This window comes from Apis laboriosa, unplaced genomic scaffold (assembly GCF_014066325.1).
Source record: "Apis laboriosa isolate Shangri-la unplaced genomic scaffold, ASM1406632v1 scaffold16_cov148, whole genome shotgun sequence".
NCBI classification, from domain to species: domain Eukaryota; kingdom Metazoa; phylum Arthropoda; class Insecta; order Hymenoptera; family Apidae; genus Apis; species Apis laboriosa.
This window is the reverse complement of record NW_025222129.1, coordinates 2,710,636-2,726,381: the sequence shown is the minus strand read 5'-3', so window position 1 is coordinate 2,726,381 and position 15,746 is coordinate 2,710,636. Positions and strand designations below refer to the sequence as shown.

The 15,746-nt window shown below is 35.8% G+C and overlaps 1 protein-coding gene and 1 long non-coding RNA gene across 3 annotated transcripts in view; one reads left to right on the top strand and one right to left on the bottom strand.

Moving 5' to 3' along the window:
* The window catches only part of LOC122711268 (coiled-coil domain-containing protein 137), a 62,229-nt gene that overhangs the window by 9,106 nt on the left and 37,377 nt on the right, over positions 1-15,746 (bottom strand). The gene's annotated exons all lie outside the window — the stretch shown is intronic.
* Positions 3,077-10,097, top strand: LOC122711272. The gene is made up of 3 exons (XR_006346067.1): positions 3,077-3,442; positions 4,559-4,634; positions 8,319-10,097. It is a non-coding gene; the product is annotated as an uncharacterized LOC122711272 (long non-coding RNA).

Here is a 15,746-nt window from a genome sequence, read left to right as displayed (position 1 = left end):
TTTAACTCTTGAGAAATTTAATTTTTCATAGAATAACTTGGCCACGGAAGAAAACTTTGAACGGTATGTAAAGTGAAGATCGAAAATTTTTCAAATTTCAAAATGAAAATTTCGTCGAATTTAGGAAGAGAGAGAGAAAGAGAAAGAGACGAGAGAGAGAGAGAGAGAGAAAGCTTTCTATCGCTTTATTGGAAATTTTATTGGAATTTAATTTTCTTTATGGGCTAACTTGAAGAAAGTGAAACTTTAAAAATAAAGATTCGATTTTTCTGTCGTTTCAAATTTTATTTCTCCGTTAAAATTTATTTTATTAACTGAATATAAAATATTCGTAGGATTATTTATTTTATCGTGAGTGTGAAAATACGTTATTTATATTTTACCTATCAAAAAAGAAAAGTTGTTAATACGGTCGTTGTTGCAATCTTCTTTTCTCGGTTCCAGCTAATTACCAACACCGACGACACCATCCCCTTATCAAATATCTTTGTCGGTCAGTTATTGCTTTAATCATGACAATTAACGTTCCATTCTCGTCTGTGTTAAAATTGTATATAATGTGACAGATGTATCACAAAGAGAAGAATACTTTTATTGGATTAATTAAACCGGTTTATCAAAGGATAACACGATCAGTGGATGAAGCGAAATTAAGTGAATATATCGCGGATGAATCGTGAATGGCGAATTAACGAGGAAATATTCTCCATTTCTCAAAATTAGAATATTTTCTCCTACATTTCGTAAAATTAATAATATTCCGCTGCGATTAATACGTTCGTTTATTTTTTGTTAAGAGATACGAGTGTGGCGCAAAATTATATAAATTATATATTATATTAAAAAGTAGCAAAAAAGAGGTGAAAAATTTGTAAACGATGAACAAGTTCGAAGAGAAATATTGAACGAATTACGTAGAAAATGAGATTAATCAGGGATTAAAAAAAAGAGGATATAAAATATAGTTTTTAAAGGAGAAGAACATTCCATGGAACAAATTGACCAGTAAAAATATCCTTTTAAACTTTTAAATTAATAATTAAATAATTAAATAATTACCCCGATAAATCGATCGTATATATATATATAAAAAGAAATTCGTGAAAAAGTATTTTAATGTTACTATCACAAGTTACATAGAAAAAAAATTGGTCTCTCATAAAGTATATTCTTTTTTTTTTTTACAGAATTTAGATGGTCATTATCCATTTTCCATTAAAAAATAACGATCCCTTTCCATTAAAATAATAACGTCCACGGAGATACCAAAAAAAGTTTTTGTTCGTCGCGAAATTTAAATTATAAATGATATACGTATATATATATGTACATAAATTAAAAAATACTACTACTACAAACAACTTCGTTTATGTAAAACTTATTATTCGAGTCGAGAAATCGTATTTATAATTGATATTAATATTTGAAATTAATGCAATGGAAATATAAATGCAATTTTCGCGCGTAAAAAATTATTCATATATTTTCCGTTATAACAAATTATAATTATATTATAAAAGGCATTAATTAACGATGAAAATTAAAAAAAAATATTAATTATTTAAGAAATAATAACAGAAAACTTATTTTCCATAATATTCGAAGGGAGGGGATAGTCCCCATTACGATCAAACGCGAGGTAACAACGTTGATCTCGGTGAGCTCGATCGTTCACCTTGCAATCATTCGTTATTGAACTCTTACACGAGACGCATCGAAATATTTTTAGTTAGACAGATAGCAATTTTTAATCGTGACATTTGGTCTTATAATATTTTAACGCATTATTCTTTTATTATAACAGTATAATATAGATAATCTCATATGGACATTGGCTATTCAATTTCTTTTTATTATTTTTTTTACTATCTTTATATATTATCGAACTTCAACTTTTTCCAATATTGAAATATAGATTTTTATCTTCTTATTTTTTAATTATTAATTCGTTAATGGACATTGGCTATCGTTTTAACAATTGAATTATCAATCTACTTCTACGATATTTCTTTATATTATTGGACCTCAATTTTTTCCAATATTGAATTGAATTTTTTTTATTTTATTTTTCATTTATAATTTGTTAATAGACGTTGGCTATCGTTCTAACGATTCGATTATCAGCTTATTCCTGGAATATTTCTTTATATTATTGGATTTAAATTTTTTCCAATATTGAAATAAATTTTTATCTATCTTCTTATTTTTTAATTGTCAAACGGTACTGACTATCGTTATAACAATTGAATTATCAGTTATTTTGTTAATTTATTTTTTAATTAATTAATTATTTATTCATTTTTTTTTAAATCGATTTATTTATTCACTTATTCACTTGTAAATTTAATTATTTATATATTGCTTACGTATAATTAAATTATCATTTCATATTTTTAAATTATTTTCAACTTCTTTGAAATTTAAAATTTATTCAAATTTTTTTCTTATGTTAAATTAAATTTAATAATTTTTTTAAATTTTATTCTTTGTACGTATATATGGATCTCGACGTAGTAGTCACCTCCTCGCTTGGTGAAATCTGGTAATTGGCATCGCTTTCATATTATATGATTAAAATTATTAAACTAGAAAAATTTCGTTAAAATTTAATTGTATTTGTGAGAATTTATTACAAATATCAGATCATAAAGATTACATTAGAAGCATTAATTTTTAGAAAACGATAACAATGAATTATGAACTACACTTAATTTCCTTTCTAATATGTTACGAACAATTTCTCTTTTATATTTTACAATATACAGTATTTATTTAACAAGATTTTGATATATCGCAAGCAATTTCGAACATTTAACGATAATTTATTGAAAATTATTATCTAAACTGATATCACGAATAATCACGAAATGTAATTATTTTAAATTCGTTACATTTCGAAATATAAAAGATACATTTTTAAATAGCAATATTTTCTTTGAAACAAACGTTCAACGAGAAAAAGAAGGAAAATATATCGAAACGATATGATTTATTTCTTTTTCCACCCCCTTCCCTCCCCTATTAATATCAATTTTAATCTCAATAAAATTTTTGCAACCGCGCGCAATACGATCTTGGCTTCGTGAAACTTCTATCCAATCCTTCAATGAATAATTAGAATCACTGTTTCCATCCCGATTATATTTTAAATCGTATCGTATTAATAGTCTTTTTTTTTTAAATCTTTAAATCTTCGCGCGCTAAATATTAGAGTGGATGGACTTTTGTCGAGAGGACAAGACAGCTTACCTCCACATCCTACACGAGAATAGCCTTCGCTATGACTTGCTAATGAGCCGTAGAAGCGATCAATCGTAATGATCTTCGCGTCCAATGGCGAGTCGCATGCATTTTTGTTCCACCGGTGGCTCGATCGTGTCGTAGGACGAAAGATCAGAATCGACGCGAGCGATTGATTCTATTCGTAGATATTCGCAACATAGTGAGTAATAACTTATTTTTCTGTGTTTTATTTTATTTTTAATTTGGGCTAGATCTTTTTTGCAGATCGCGTTTTTTAATACTTACGAAAGTTTTTTTATTATTTCATTCCATTATTAATTTTTTGAACGATTCAATTTTCGTATTATGATATCGTTCGATTTTTATCGCGCAAGATATTTCTTCGTGATAGATAGATTTCGAAATCAAAGCAATAATTTTTGTTTTCTTATTTTCCAGCGTATATGCTTTGATGAAGGAATCGTTTGAGATTTTTAAATTAATGTTTAACTTGGAGTCAATTAATTTTATTTTACGTTCAATCTTAGTTTTCTTTCTTTCTTTTTTTCATAAATAAGTTTTTCATTGATTTTTAACTTTTTCTTTGCTCAACATCTATCGATTTTTATAAAAAATAAAATTTTCATGATATTTGTTAAATTGAAAAGATGGAGTTATTAAATAGAATTTGAGATAAAATTGGATTTTTTTTCAATCAAAGAATATTAACCCGTTAGAAGGAAAAGAAAAAACGCACTAATATCTCTTTAGCTCAGAATTTTCAGATTTGGACCCGTGTCCATTGCTTTCATCTCGCTCACAAGCTATTTGAGCGAGAGAGAGAGAGAGAGAAAGAGGCACGATGGACACTATGACCGTAAGTTCTTATCAGCGAGTGACGATGAGTTGGCTATCGTGCGCGACGTATTTTCCACGTTGCGTGCGCGTGTATGTGTGATTAGACTGTGGAATTGCGTCGTTACGGTTATTATCTCGCTTATTGTTATTAATTGAACAATATTTCATCCTCCGTGAAATATTGCAAATAATAATCTTATCGATTTTAATTATCAAATTACAATAAAAATTCTTTACTCGTTTTAACTTTATTCCTTTAAAATATCCGCCAATTCTTTCCCACCATAAATATCAATATATAAAAATACGATTTTTAAATTCACGCAATTGATCATGTCAGTCGATCGGTCGATTTCAAAGCCATCATTTTATATAATAATCGTGTTTTCATCCCTTCTTTCGTATCTCAGATTTCTCTTTCTTTAATTTCTTAACATTTACTTTAAATTGTAAATATTATTTTTATATTGTTTCTCAGATAGACGAGTCTCGATCCTCGGTGATTACCTTGCCTTGACAAGACGACATCGCTCTCCAAAGTGTGATTGAAGAAAGTACGCGTCAAAAAAAAAAACCTAACCTAACCCAACAATCGATTCAAACGTCGCGTTAGAAACGAATTACGCGTCGAAATCGAAGATGAAATCAATTTTTCGAGCCAAGAGCTACGTTAATTATTTGTATGGTCGGATGGAAGAGAAGAAAAAAGAGAGAGAGGGGGGAAGGGAAAGGGCGTAAAAGATACGTTCGCAGATCGCAGAGAGGGGAAACGTGGAAATTAAACGTGGAGGAAAAGGGGCGAAATGAAAGTTGGCCGGGAAAACTGTTGCAAAGTTACGTTTTTGTCGGGCACAATTGCAAATACAATTTTGCGCTCCGGCAAATTTACACGGCGCTCACGACTCGTCTCGGTCGCGAAATTTTTGATTAAACGTCATCCACATCCGTTTTCGCGGGTCCTTACAACCCCTCCTCCCCTTGGAAAGACGGTAGCTTCGGTTTAAACGGTTATCCATCCGGGATCTCCATTTGATCAAGACCCCCCCCACCGCTAATTGGAAGTAATCTTATTGAGCCGCGATTTCAATTTGATTATCTGATTTCGCTAAATTAGCGACTCGGTTCATTCAAAGCCGCGGGCCAGAATTCCGCGCCCGGATTTGTTGCCGATTCAATTACAAACCCTCTCCGTCTCCGACCTAACATACCGTGTACCGGGAATATTTTACGATTCGATTAGCAAGTTGGATCCGCGCGATTTCGATTAAAACTTGCGCGGCGAAATAAACCGCGGCGAAAAAAGAAAATCGGGAAAACGCGATTCGGAAAATAATATTCGCCCAACAAGTCGAAATATTTCGAACATAGAAACGTCGCGGAAAATTTCGGGGGAAATATTTATTTTTCCCCGGTTGTTATTATCAATTATTAATTTATCATCGAATCGAAACAAAATACACCCCAGAAAAGGGTGTAAAATTATATATTCTTTCGAGTTGATGAACGAAATCTTGGAAACGTTCTAAGCAACATCGTGCAAGCGAATTTCAATCACCGCGCATTTTCTTTTCGAGTCGCGGATAATTCTTCTTCATCCATTTTAAACATTTTAACCTTAAGATCTTCGATTTTAAAAGCGCAAGTCAGAGATCGGACTGTCGGTTGAATTTTTAAGCAGAATAAAATTATTACGAAGCCGATAATTGAAAAATTAAACACAAGCCTTGGTTTACTCTTCATCGATTATCATAATCAGCACCTTGAGCTTTTTTTCTTTCTTTTTTTTTTTTTTTCTTTTTTTTTTTGCATATGGCGTGATCTTTGTATATATTTAATGTTTGCATAAATGAATAAACATGCGCGGTCTACGATAAAAACATTTTTATTCGCGCGTTCCGTTCTGGCATCGCCACGATAAATAAACGATAAAAAATAGAGGGAGAGGAGGGGGAGAGGATAGGAAGCGTATTGGAAAGGATTGAATTACACGTTTCCTTAGGTGTGCAAAATCAAATTGGCTGGCAAGTGTGATCACGAACATGTGATATAACCCATCGTGATATAAGAGAGAGAAGAGGGAAAATTTAGGGAGATGCGGCTCGATCGTATCAAGTTCGAATGCCAGCCTAGAACACGATGATCGGTGTTTCAATGCGCGTTGCGTGGCTTTCCGCATCGTGTTGAGAATTATTTTGGGACGGGGACGGGAGGACCGGTGCCAAGAATAGTCGACACGCTAATAGCGGGTTGACAAGTACACCGTTGGAAAATGAGAACGTTTGTGACGTGATCTCGAAATCGGCCGTGGCGCTCGTGCACACCGACCGCTCGTAAATGTCCAATAAATATAAATAACATCGAGAAACCGACGGGGCGATGAAAAGTCGCCCACGCTAACAAAAATCTATCTCCCATAAAAACCGATTTTAACGTTTTTCTCTCCTCCTTTTCTCTCTCTCTCTCTCCCTCTCTTAAATCTTTTAAACTCTCTTTTATCGTTGTTTAATCCTTCGATCGAGAATCCCGATGAAACCCCGCATCTAAAATTTTTTGCATCTTTGCAAGTCTAATTCCTTCGAATCTCGTTCCTTTTTTGAATCTTTGCATTTTTGCTTTTTTGGATCTCGTTTCCCGCGAATCTATCTCCCCACGTCCGATTTCCAAGATATTGTCGATCGTTCAAAATCGCATCCAAGTTTTTTTCGATTTTTGCATCTTTCGAATTCTAGTTTTTCTTTCGATCCTTTTTTTGAATCTTTGGACTTTTTTTCGATTTCATTTCCCGCGAATCTATCTTCACACGTCCGATTTCCAGAATATTATCGATAATTGTCGATCGTTCAAATTTTCTTCGAATTTTGCATCTTTCGAATTCTAGTTCTTTTTTCGATCTTTTTTTGAATCTTTGGATTTTTTTTCGATTTCATTTCCCGCGAATTTATCTTCACTCGTTCTATTTCTAAAATATTATCGACAATTGAATCATTTAAAATAGCAATTGTTCATTTTTTTAGTCGCTGAGATACAATCGAGCAACCACTCGAAACGACGTTTCTTAATGTTTCGCAAAAGGAATACTTTTTGCGTTGAAACAGAGAGAGAAAGAGTGAGAGAGAAGGAGTGCTTCGATTTTTATTTTTATCTCGAAAACGAGACGAAGCTAGAATTTCTCGATATGGCGTTAATGACAATAATTTGAATCCCGAATGTTTGCTCGGATCGGATAAGGAATCGTTTCAATAATATCGAGCCCATTTTCGTTCATCGAAAATTCCATAAAATTCACATTTACGATCGAGATAATGAGAAAATAGGACGAAATGCAAATTGGCAAGCAACGGGGGGGAAGAGAAAAACAATAAAGCCGACCATTATTCATCGAGGAGGAAAACATCTCTAACGTGCGGGGAAACTCGATCGAAGGGCACGGGGAGGCGTCATTATATTCTCTCCAACTCCATTAATTAAACGGCCGTTAACGCGCAATGTTTATGATTGTTAATGCGCCAGGTAATGTATCAAATTATACCATACGAGCGGATGTTCTATCACAATTCAATCGCGAAACGAAGTGAAACCTGGGAGAGGTTGATCAACGTCACAACGTCCACTACTACTCTATTATCTCCTCCTCCCTATCCTCTTCCCCCTCCTCCTCCTGCGTCTGTATATTCTAACGAACTTTCGTTCCAACACCTCAACTAATTTATTCTATCCAATTTGCAATACGTGATTTAATCCGATCGCAAGATTTAATCTCAATGAAATTTCGAAAATTTTCAAGAAAATCGAAAATGTATACACGTTATATACGGGTTGGAGTAAGATTGCAAAAATAGAATTTCGAGGTGGTGGGAGAAAGATGTTTAAATATTTTGACGGATAGTCATTCTTGATGATGATTAGAATAATCAAGAGAATATGAATTGTTCGAATAAAATATTCATTCTTAAACATTTCTTTCTTAAATCAATAACTATTTCGTTCGTTAAGAAGCCTACAATGCTTCCGAATCGTTAAAAAAAAAAATAGATGAATAAAAATTTATTTAAACAACCATGCTTCAAACGCTTTCTACTTCATTTCCTCTTAAAGAATCCTAATCCATTCTTTCGAGAACAAAAACTATGGAAATTGAAGAATCGGCCTAAAAGATAAATAAATACCCAGCCTCGCTCGCTCCAAAACTCGTTCCAGGGAGAAGAAAACGGTTCTTATAAATATTTATTATTCGACAGGAGGAGAGGAAAAAGGAGGCGTGCTTTTCTTCTCTGAAGGTGTCGATCGAGCCTTCAATGCACGCGATATACGGCGGGATAAACGTTTCTCGAGGAGGTCTTCTTCCCCGACACCTGCAATTAACGAGAGACTTCCTACGAGGGACTTCCATATCGTGGACAAGTTTCGCGATAAACAGCGAGTTAGCTCGTTAATTCGAGCAATTCCGCACACTCTTCGTGCTCTTCTTCTCCTAGCTTGGCTTCCTATTTCTAAAACCGCTTCCGATTTTCCCACTTTTCGAGGAGAATCACGATTAACCCTTTGCTCCCCAGAGGTCACCACTGGGATTGTTGCGGCAACTCGAACGGCGACAATATTTATTTATGTTTGATTTTTTTAGAATATATTATAAATAGGTTCCTAAGCCCTTTACGTATAATCTTATGAGGTGTAATCTTATCTTATGATAATTTTGTGAGGCCACTAAACGCTTGGAACGCGCGGGTCTGAATCTGGAATTGTTCGACCGAGCGAAACAGGCAAACTGGAGTGCAAAGGTTAAACGATCGAAGAGAGCTCGATCGATCGATTTTATCTACGTACGTGTGATGGATGATCAAACGGATATCCACGGATCGATGTATGTCATAATTGACGAGAGATTACGCAAGGAATGTTGAGAAAGAAAACTTGTTCTTGCGAGCAAAGCGGCTATAAATAAAAAGCATCCGGTCTTGTTTCTTCTCAAAGGAACGCTTTCCTCCTCCTGTTCTATATATTTCATTCTCATCGTATCGAATTGTCGATGATACGTACGAAAATATTTGCTTAAATAATCCGATTCTCTTATTCTATTGGTTGATTGGTTGTATCAAATTATTTTTGATACGAAATATAATGATTATTAAATTAAGAACAAAGGGATCGTGAAAGGAAGAAAAATAATTTGGATTCTTGGATTCTTCACCTCAATTTTTCAATTTCGAGTTATAATACGATATTTGTTTTTCTTCTTTATCTCTTTCTCCTTCATCACGTTTCTTATATATTCCATTACAACGGATCTCGTATTCTTGTCATAATTATACCGTTTGAAACCGGGTGTATACGTTTACCCCCGTTCATTTAATTCCATTTCTCTCAGATGATGCAACTTTTTCACGAGAAAAAGAGGAAGGAGAAATCTCTCCTTACTGGATTTTTAAAACTAGGAAACCTCGATTCTCGATGAGCAGAATTTTTCATCGATTCCTCGACCTGTCGAGTAGCAACTTCGAGGACAAAAGGAGAGAAGGAGCGCGTCCATCCACCGGTGTGTGTTTTTCCCGTTTCCGGAATATTGCGAGGAGACACGCCTTTTATTATCGTTTTTCCCGAGAGCCGAGAAACATAAATCTATCCGTGACACAGGAAAGGCGGGTTTTCACGCGCGTATATTTGCCTCGACTTGTTGAGCACACGCTTAAAATAATATAAAATGCAATGATGATCAGTTTCGAAAGTATCGGTGATTTTTCAAAACTGCCGAGTGTGAGAAATCTGGAAAGGAAAATCTATTCTCGAAAGAATATTCTGGTCGCAGTATCGCGATAAGTTCGAAAGAATAAGAGGAGGAAGATTAAGAACGGAAGAATAAGAGGAGGCCTACGTCCATCGATAGAGAAACGTATTATAGAACGAAAGATAGAAACTGTGACTCGTGACTACTATTTCGAAGCATTTTTCGTCGTTAAAAACGTTTTAAAGACACGTAGAATCTTATGAAAGTATCAATGAATCGTATACGCTTATCGAAAGCGAATATATANCGAATATATGGAGAATATATATATATATATATATATAGCGTGTCATGTGTAATATTAATCGAGCTAATGGCACTCCACCACTAATGCAGTATGATGCATCGTACTATAGCATTACGAAACGTGATTATTGTAAAGTATCCATACCACCCTATACTTGTTGTATTGTTAAATATAGCGTTAATAAACATCGCTATGGAGGTATTTTAAAATTACTTATGGATACACGGAATGTTAAACGTATGCAATGCTATGCATCGAAGCCTAATATTAAGCCGAAATTACATAATAAAATAGCAGCGGCGCGTCACGCGATATTTTGCACGGAACGGCGTCGCGTTCCCGCTGCTGGCCGCACTACCACCACCACCACCACCACCACTTCAAACTTGGACGAGAGCGTAATTCAATAAAAAACGAGAGTGGATAATCGAGAGGATCCGGAATTGAAGGAGAGAAAAATAAAAGAAGAAAGAGGAGGAAAAACCTGAGCGCACGGATACGCAACAAACATCACGTTTTTTTCGCTCCTCTGTACGTTCCCCGATTTAATTTTAACCCACCGCTATAATAAACGGTGTATCCTCCCGATTCTAAATATACCATTACCGATTCGTGTTTTCGATTCGCGCTTTATCGAATTTACTTTAAACCACGGAATAATGAATTATTAATTTAATAATAATGAATGATTAATTTATCGATCGATCGAATATAGTCGATTTTTAGACTCGCTCCTGTTAAATTGTGTCAATTGTCACACGCAACTCAACGTGAACACGCGACCACCACGGTTAACACGAAGATCCTCGAGCAACGATTCTCGCGATATCGCGATGAATGATTAAGGAAGGTCGTTAGACGAAAGAAAGTTAGAAAAATGGAGAGAGGAAAGGAAAGGAATAGAAAATATTTTATTTACTTTTCACTCGAATATCAACGAGTTGAATTGAATTCCGAGAATAAATGGGGAGGAGAGGGAAGTGGAGCGAAGTACACTCACTGACGTAAGACCGCAAGTTTCAGTTGGTCAGTTGCATGTTTAAACCGGGTAAATTTCACTTCGTCTAAAATTGTTCCGTGCCCTCGTGTATGATCGTTCTGACGCAAGTGACGCAACCACGTGCCAAAACACGCTCGAATTCCGCCCGTGTAATCACCCGCCAATTTTTCGAGCCATAGTCGACTCCAAACTATACTCGCTTAACGTTTTCAAAGCGTATCAATATATATATATATATATATATATACAGTCGACTATACGGTCGAAGAAAAATTTGTTGAAAATACAAATGGCGAACGCGTATTAGCTGGAACGAAAAACATGGTTCCACGGTTGGAAGCGTGGAATACAGAGTCACGTGGGAGCTCGAACGCGGAAAGAGAAACTAATTAAACGAGGCATCAACTGTTGCTTCGCTTTTCACTCCCAACTTTTCATCGGTTCAAAGTGCATCCTGACAAGCGCCACCGTTTACCGTCTCTCTTTTTCTTTCTCTCTCGCCTCTGCCTACGCTTTATCTTACGCGTGCTAAATAAAGCGAATAGCGCGTCCCGATCGATTCCTAGGTTTCGCACGTATCTATGGCTTACTCGAAATTATTCTTTTATTTTTCTTTTATTCTTTTCAATGAAATTATCCTTCGAAATGCAAACTAATAAGTTCTGGAAAAAAGAATTGCTAAGAAAAATTGTTTCGTCTCTTTAAACACATTTTCAGTCGAAGGAAAAATTATTCTATACTGATGGAGTCTCGAGGGGCAAGAAGGATCCCTTGCTAAAATCGCCTATCTTCGTTTTCTTGACACGCCTCTTCACACGCTATCGTAATAAAAGAGCTACGATTTGATTATCCGTAAAATCGTAAAAATTATTATTTTCACTCGCAAAGTTACGTTAGGATAATCGTCCAAGATTGGAAATTATTTCGATATCGATCTAGCTATCTCTCTTCTACAATTGTTATCCCTCGAAAGCAAAATTGCAAATTAAAGACCTTCGTTAAAGCAAAAATGAAAATTTTCAATTTTCAATCCTAGTTGAACTTCTCTCACGAAGCGGCAACTCGAGTAACTCTGCCCTCTCGATACGTGTATCGCGAGAGGAGCGTGCGTGGGCCATTTAATCGGTCCCAGGTTGCGCCCGACCACACGATGTCGCGTTTTCCAAGCCGTTCGCGCCACTTCCCACGGATAATTCCGGATAATCCCAGATAGATCGTTGCGTATTTAGAGCAATTTCGGAGCTCGTCCTTGGCCAAACTCCTCCGCTGGGGCGATGAATATTGCTTTTTAACCGTATCATCGATTCGGTATAATTCAAGGCCGGCCTCGTGGGATTGCGCCTTCCGCTCGATAATAACCGGGGGGAGAGCATTTTCCACTCGGCCCCCCTCCTCCTTCCCTCTCGAGTGATCAGGGGAGGCGCGAGACGGTATCGGGACGGGACGAGATTCAAGTTTGTGTTCCACGATTATACCTCGAATAAGTTGGAGGGAGGTTGGTTAAGTTTCCTTAACCGGGATATTTCCCTAGCCCTATCGAGATCGTATTTTTCTCTTTAGATTTAGAACAGGCTGGAATGGATATTGCGGCTTTCGGGGGATCGATCGAGCTTTGCCGGCAATTTTCACAATTTTTACAATTTTTCCGTTCCGATCAACGTCCACCGATTGTGTATTTTTCGATCGATGGAACGATTTATTTAAAAAGAGGCGATATCCTTCTCTGAATAATTTTGTATAATAATAACCGTGATTATTAACCGTTTAACCGCTCGATGAATCAACTTAGATACGGATATTTTTAACCATATATCATATCGGAAAAACGATAAGAGGTCAGTCAGAGACTCTTCGAATAATCGCTACGTTTACAAAATTTCAAAGTTCCATTTGTGAAAAACGTCTAAAATCCCATTGATTCTTAAAGCTAAATTAACTTTTCCTCGCGAGAAGATTTTTAAAAAATAAAAGAACGTATCTTCTTCTTTTTTTTTTTTTTTTTTCTTTCTCTCAATATTTAAATATTTTCAATTCGTGTCGAAGTGAACGTGATACGCGAGTTGAAAATTGAGAGAGGGAGAATTTCACGATAAAGAAACTCGTTTCGAGCGACACTTGATTCGAGCTCGGCGGAAACTCGCCGCGAAGTCTGCCCTTGCACAATCGAATTAATGACAGGAAGCAATGATACAATTACTCGGCAGCCACTTATTAAACAGAGGCTCGGCTGCGTTCATCCGTTGATTGCCCGAGAATCGAGAGTACCGCCGTGAAATCTGAACATCTCGCGTTGCATCGAATTAGTTTAGCAACATCAGCTTGCCCTGATTACACCCTTTTTATCTCGGAAACTCGGATATATAAAATAAGATCGACATCGTTGCAAGTCGAATACTAATATAAACTGTACGCATATAGGTATAATCGCAAATGATATACCACGTCACTACGATTCTATTAAAATTTATATATTCAAACGTATTCGTCGATGCTCGAAAAATCATGATTCTAAATACTCTGTTTTATTTATTAAGTTAACGTTAAATTGCATTGACTTTGCATATAATTTTAAACTGCATTTTTTGCTCTGTGAAAATGTGATATTAATTTTACTTTCAAATTAGTTTTCCTTATTTCTCAGAGTGTTGAAAACATAATGGACAAGAAGCAAATTTTCCAAGAACAATTTTCCTATTTCCTGAATTTTATTCAATCGGAATAACAAAAGTGCATTGATCGCGATGGTCTTTATTTTCGATTAATAAAATTTTGTTTGAGATACGTTCTCTATTTGAATTTAACAGTTAAAAACCGCGAGAAATTTCTTTCCAACCTGATATATATATATATATATATATAAAAGCGGAGGAGGAAAATATCGCTTACTACCGACTAATAAAACTCGAGAGGTCGAAAGACTGGGGCCACCGCGATAGCCGTAGATTAAAGAATGACTAAATTTCCGTCGAAACAACCGAGCAAGAGAAACATATTCGGAGCTATCTACCATTTCCAGAATATACGCCAATTCCAAAGTGTGCACATACGATATTTAATCCTCTATTCCGTTCCCAATCGAGGACTCAAATTTCAAAGGTATATGTATTCGGGAAAATACGTACAAAAATTAAAAAATTAAAATGCTGTTATTTATTTCGTGATCGCACATTCATTTTTAAGTAGGCTATACATATTTTTTTTTTCAACTCGTTATAAAAATTCATGCGACAGAGACTCAGCCATATCCGCTGTATAAAATATTCCCAAAGAAGACGCCAGCCAAATCGAAATTCGACTTTTTAGACGAAGTTTAGTGTGGATAATATCGGAAAAATTTGTCGCGACACGGGAGGATAGGAGACAGATAGGAGGGAGTGAGGAGAGAAACGAGAGGAGATTAAAACGGGGGTGTTGTCGCGAGAGTGCTAAATTGCAGCTTGGAACGTGGCAACGTCCGCGCTGCTCCGCAGAGATAGGGGGCTTGCTTCTTTCGTGGAAACAGACACAAATTTTCTCCGCTTAATTCCATCTCCAACGGAGGACTGTAATTGAGAAACGAGAGGCTTCGCGTGAAGGCCACGGTGAAATTCTTCCTTCTCGAAAACTCGAAGAGGAATCGTAAAGAGACGAATAAGTCTCTTTCTCTCTCTCTCTCTCTGTCTCGTGATTAAGATAGGGGAATATCGATTGTCCGCAATGATCAATTCCTCGAATCTAGGGGGTTATCTAGGGGAACTGGAACTTTATTTATTTTAGACTTGATTTCGCGAAGCGAAATGAAGAGTTCGAGGAAAGATAGGTTCGATAATTAGATCTCGTGGAACAAGCTTCGCGTTTACGGGTTTCTTCGAAAATTCACTTCGATAATTTAAAATAAAGACGGGCTTGTGTCGCGGTGAGAGGATAATAAAATTTATGCGGTATTCGAAATTCGCGTAAACGTCAATTTAACGCCCCATAACGGTGAAATTCGAGGGAAAAATGCACGCAACAATCCCTCAAACTCGGATTTTCAACAAGAATTCATTCGACCGGTTATCAAACATTCGTCGTCTTTCCGGGTTCCGATCTAATGCTTTTCTATTTATTTTTTAATTTTAAACATTTTCTATCTCTATTAAATTATCGTTTCCGAGAAATAATAATTTTTCCTGTCATCCGGCAGCAAGATAAATCTCTCTCTTTTTTTTTTTTCAAGGCAATATTATAAAACCGTAGAAAGAGCAGTGATTACAAAACGCGAGGAATAGCGCTATAGAAACTCGATACCGTAAAACGTGGTACAAGGTAATATTATAAAACGCGTCACTACGCAGTTTTATAGTATTATCCAACGTAACGCGTATTTCTATACTATTACTACTACTACGTATTAAGACGTCGTGACACCACCGTTACTACCCCACGTTTCAGCCATTCATCAAATCCGTAATACCATTAATTCCACACATGTATCCACGAACATAATAAATTCTTAACTTGCTAAATCATCCTTCGAGATTCATCATCTACTCGACCACCCACGTAACAATTATGACAATTGTAATTCTAAAAAACGAAATCCAAAACGAAAGAGAGAGAGAGAGAGGGAGGGAGGAAAGAAAGAAAGAGAAAGAGAGAGGGAGGAAAGAAAGAAA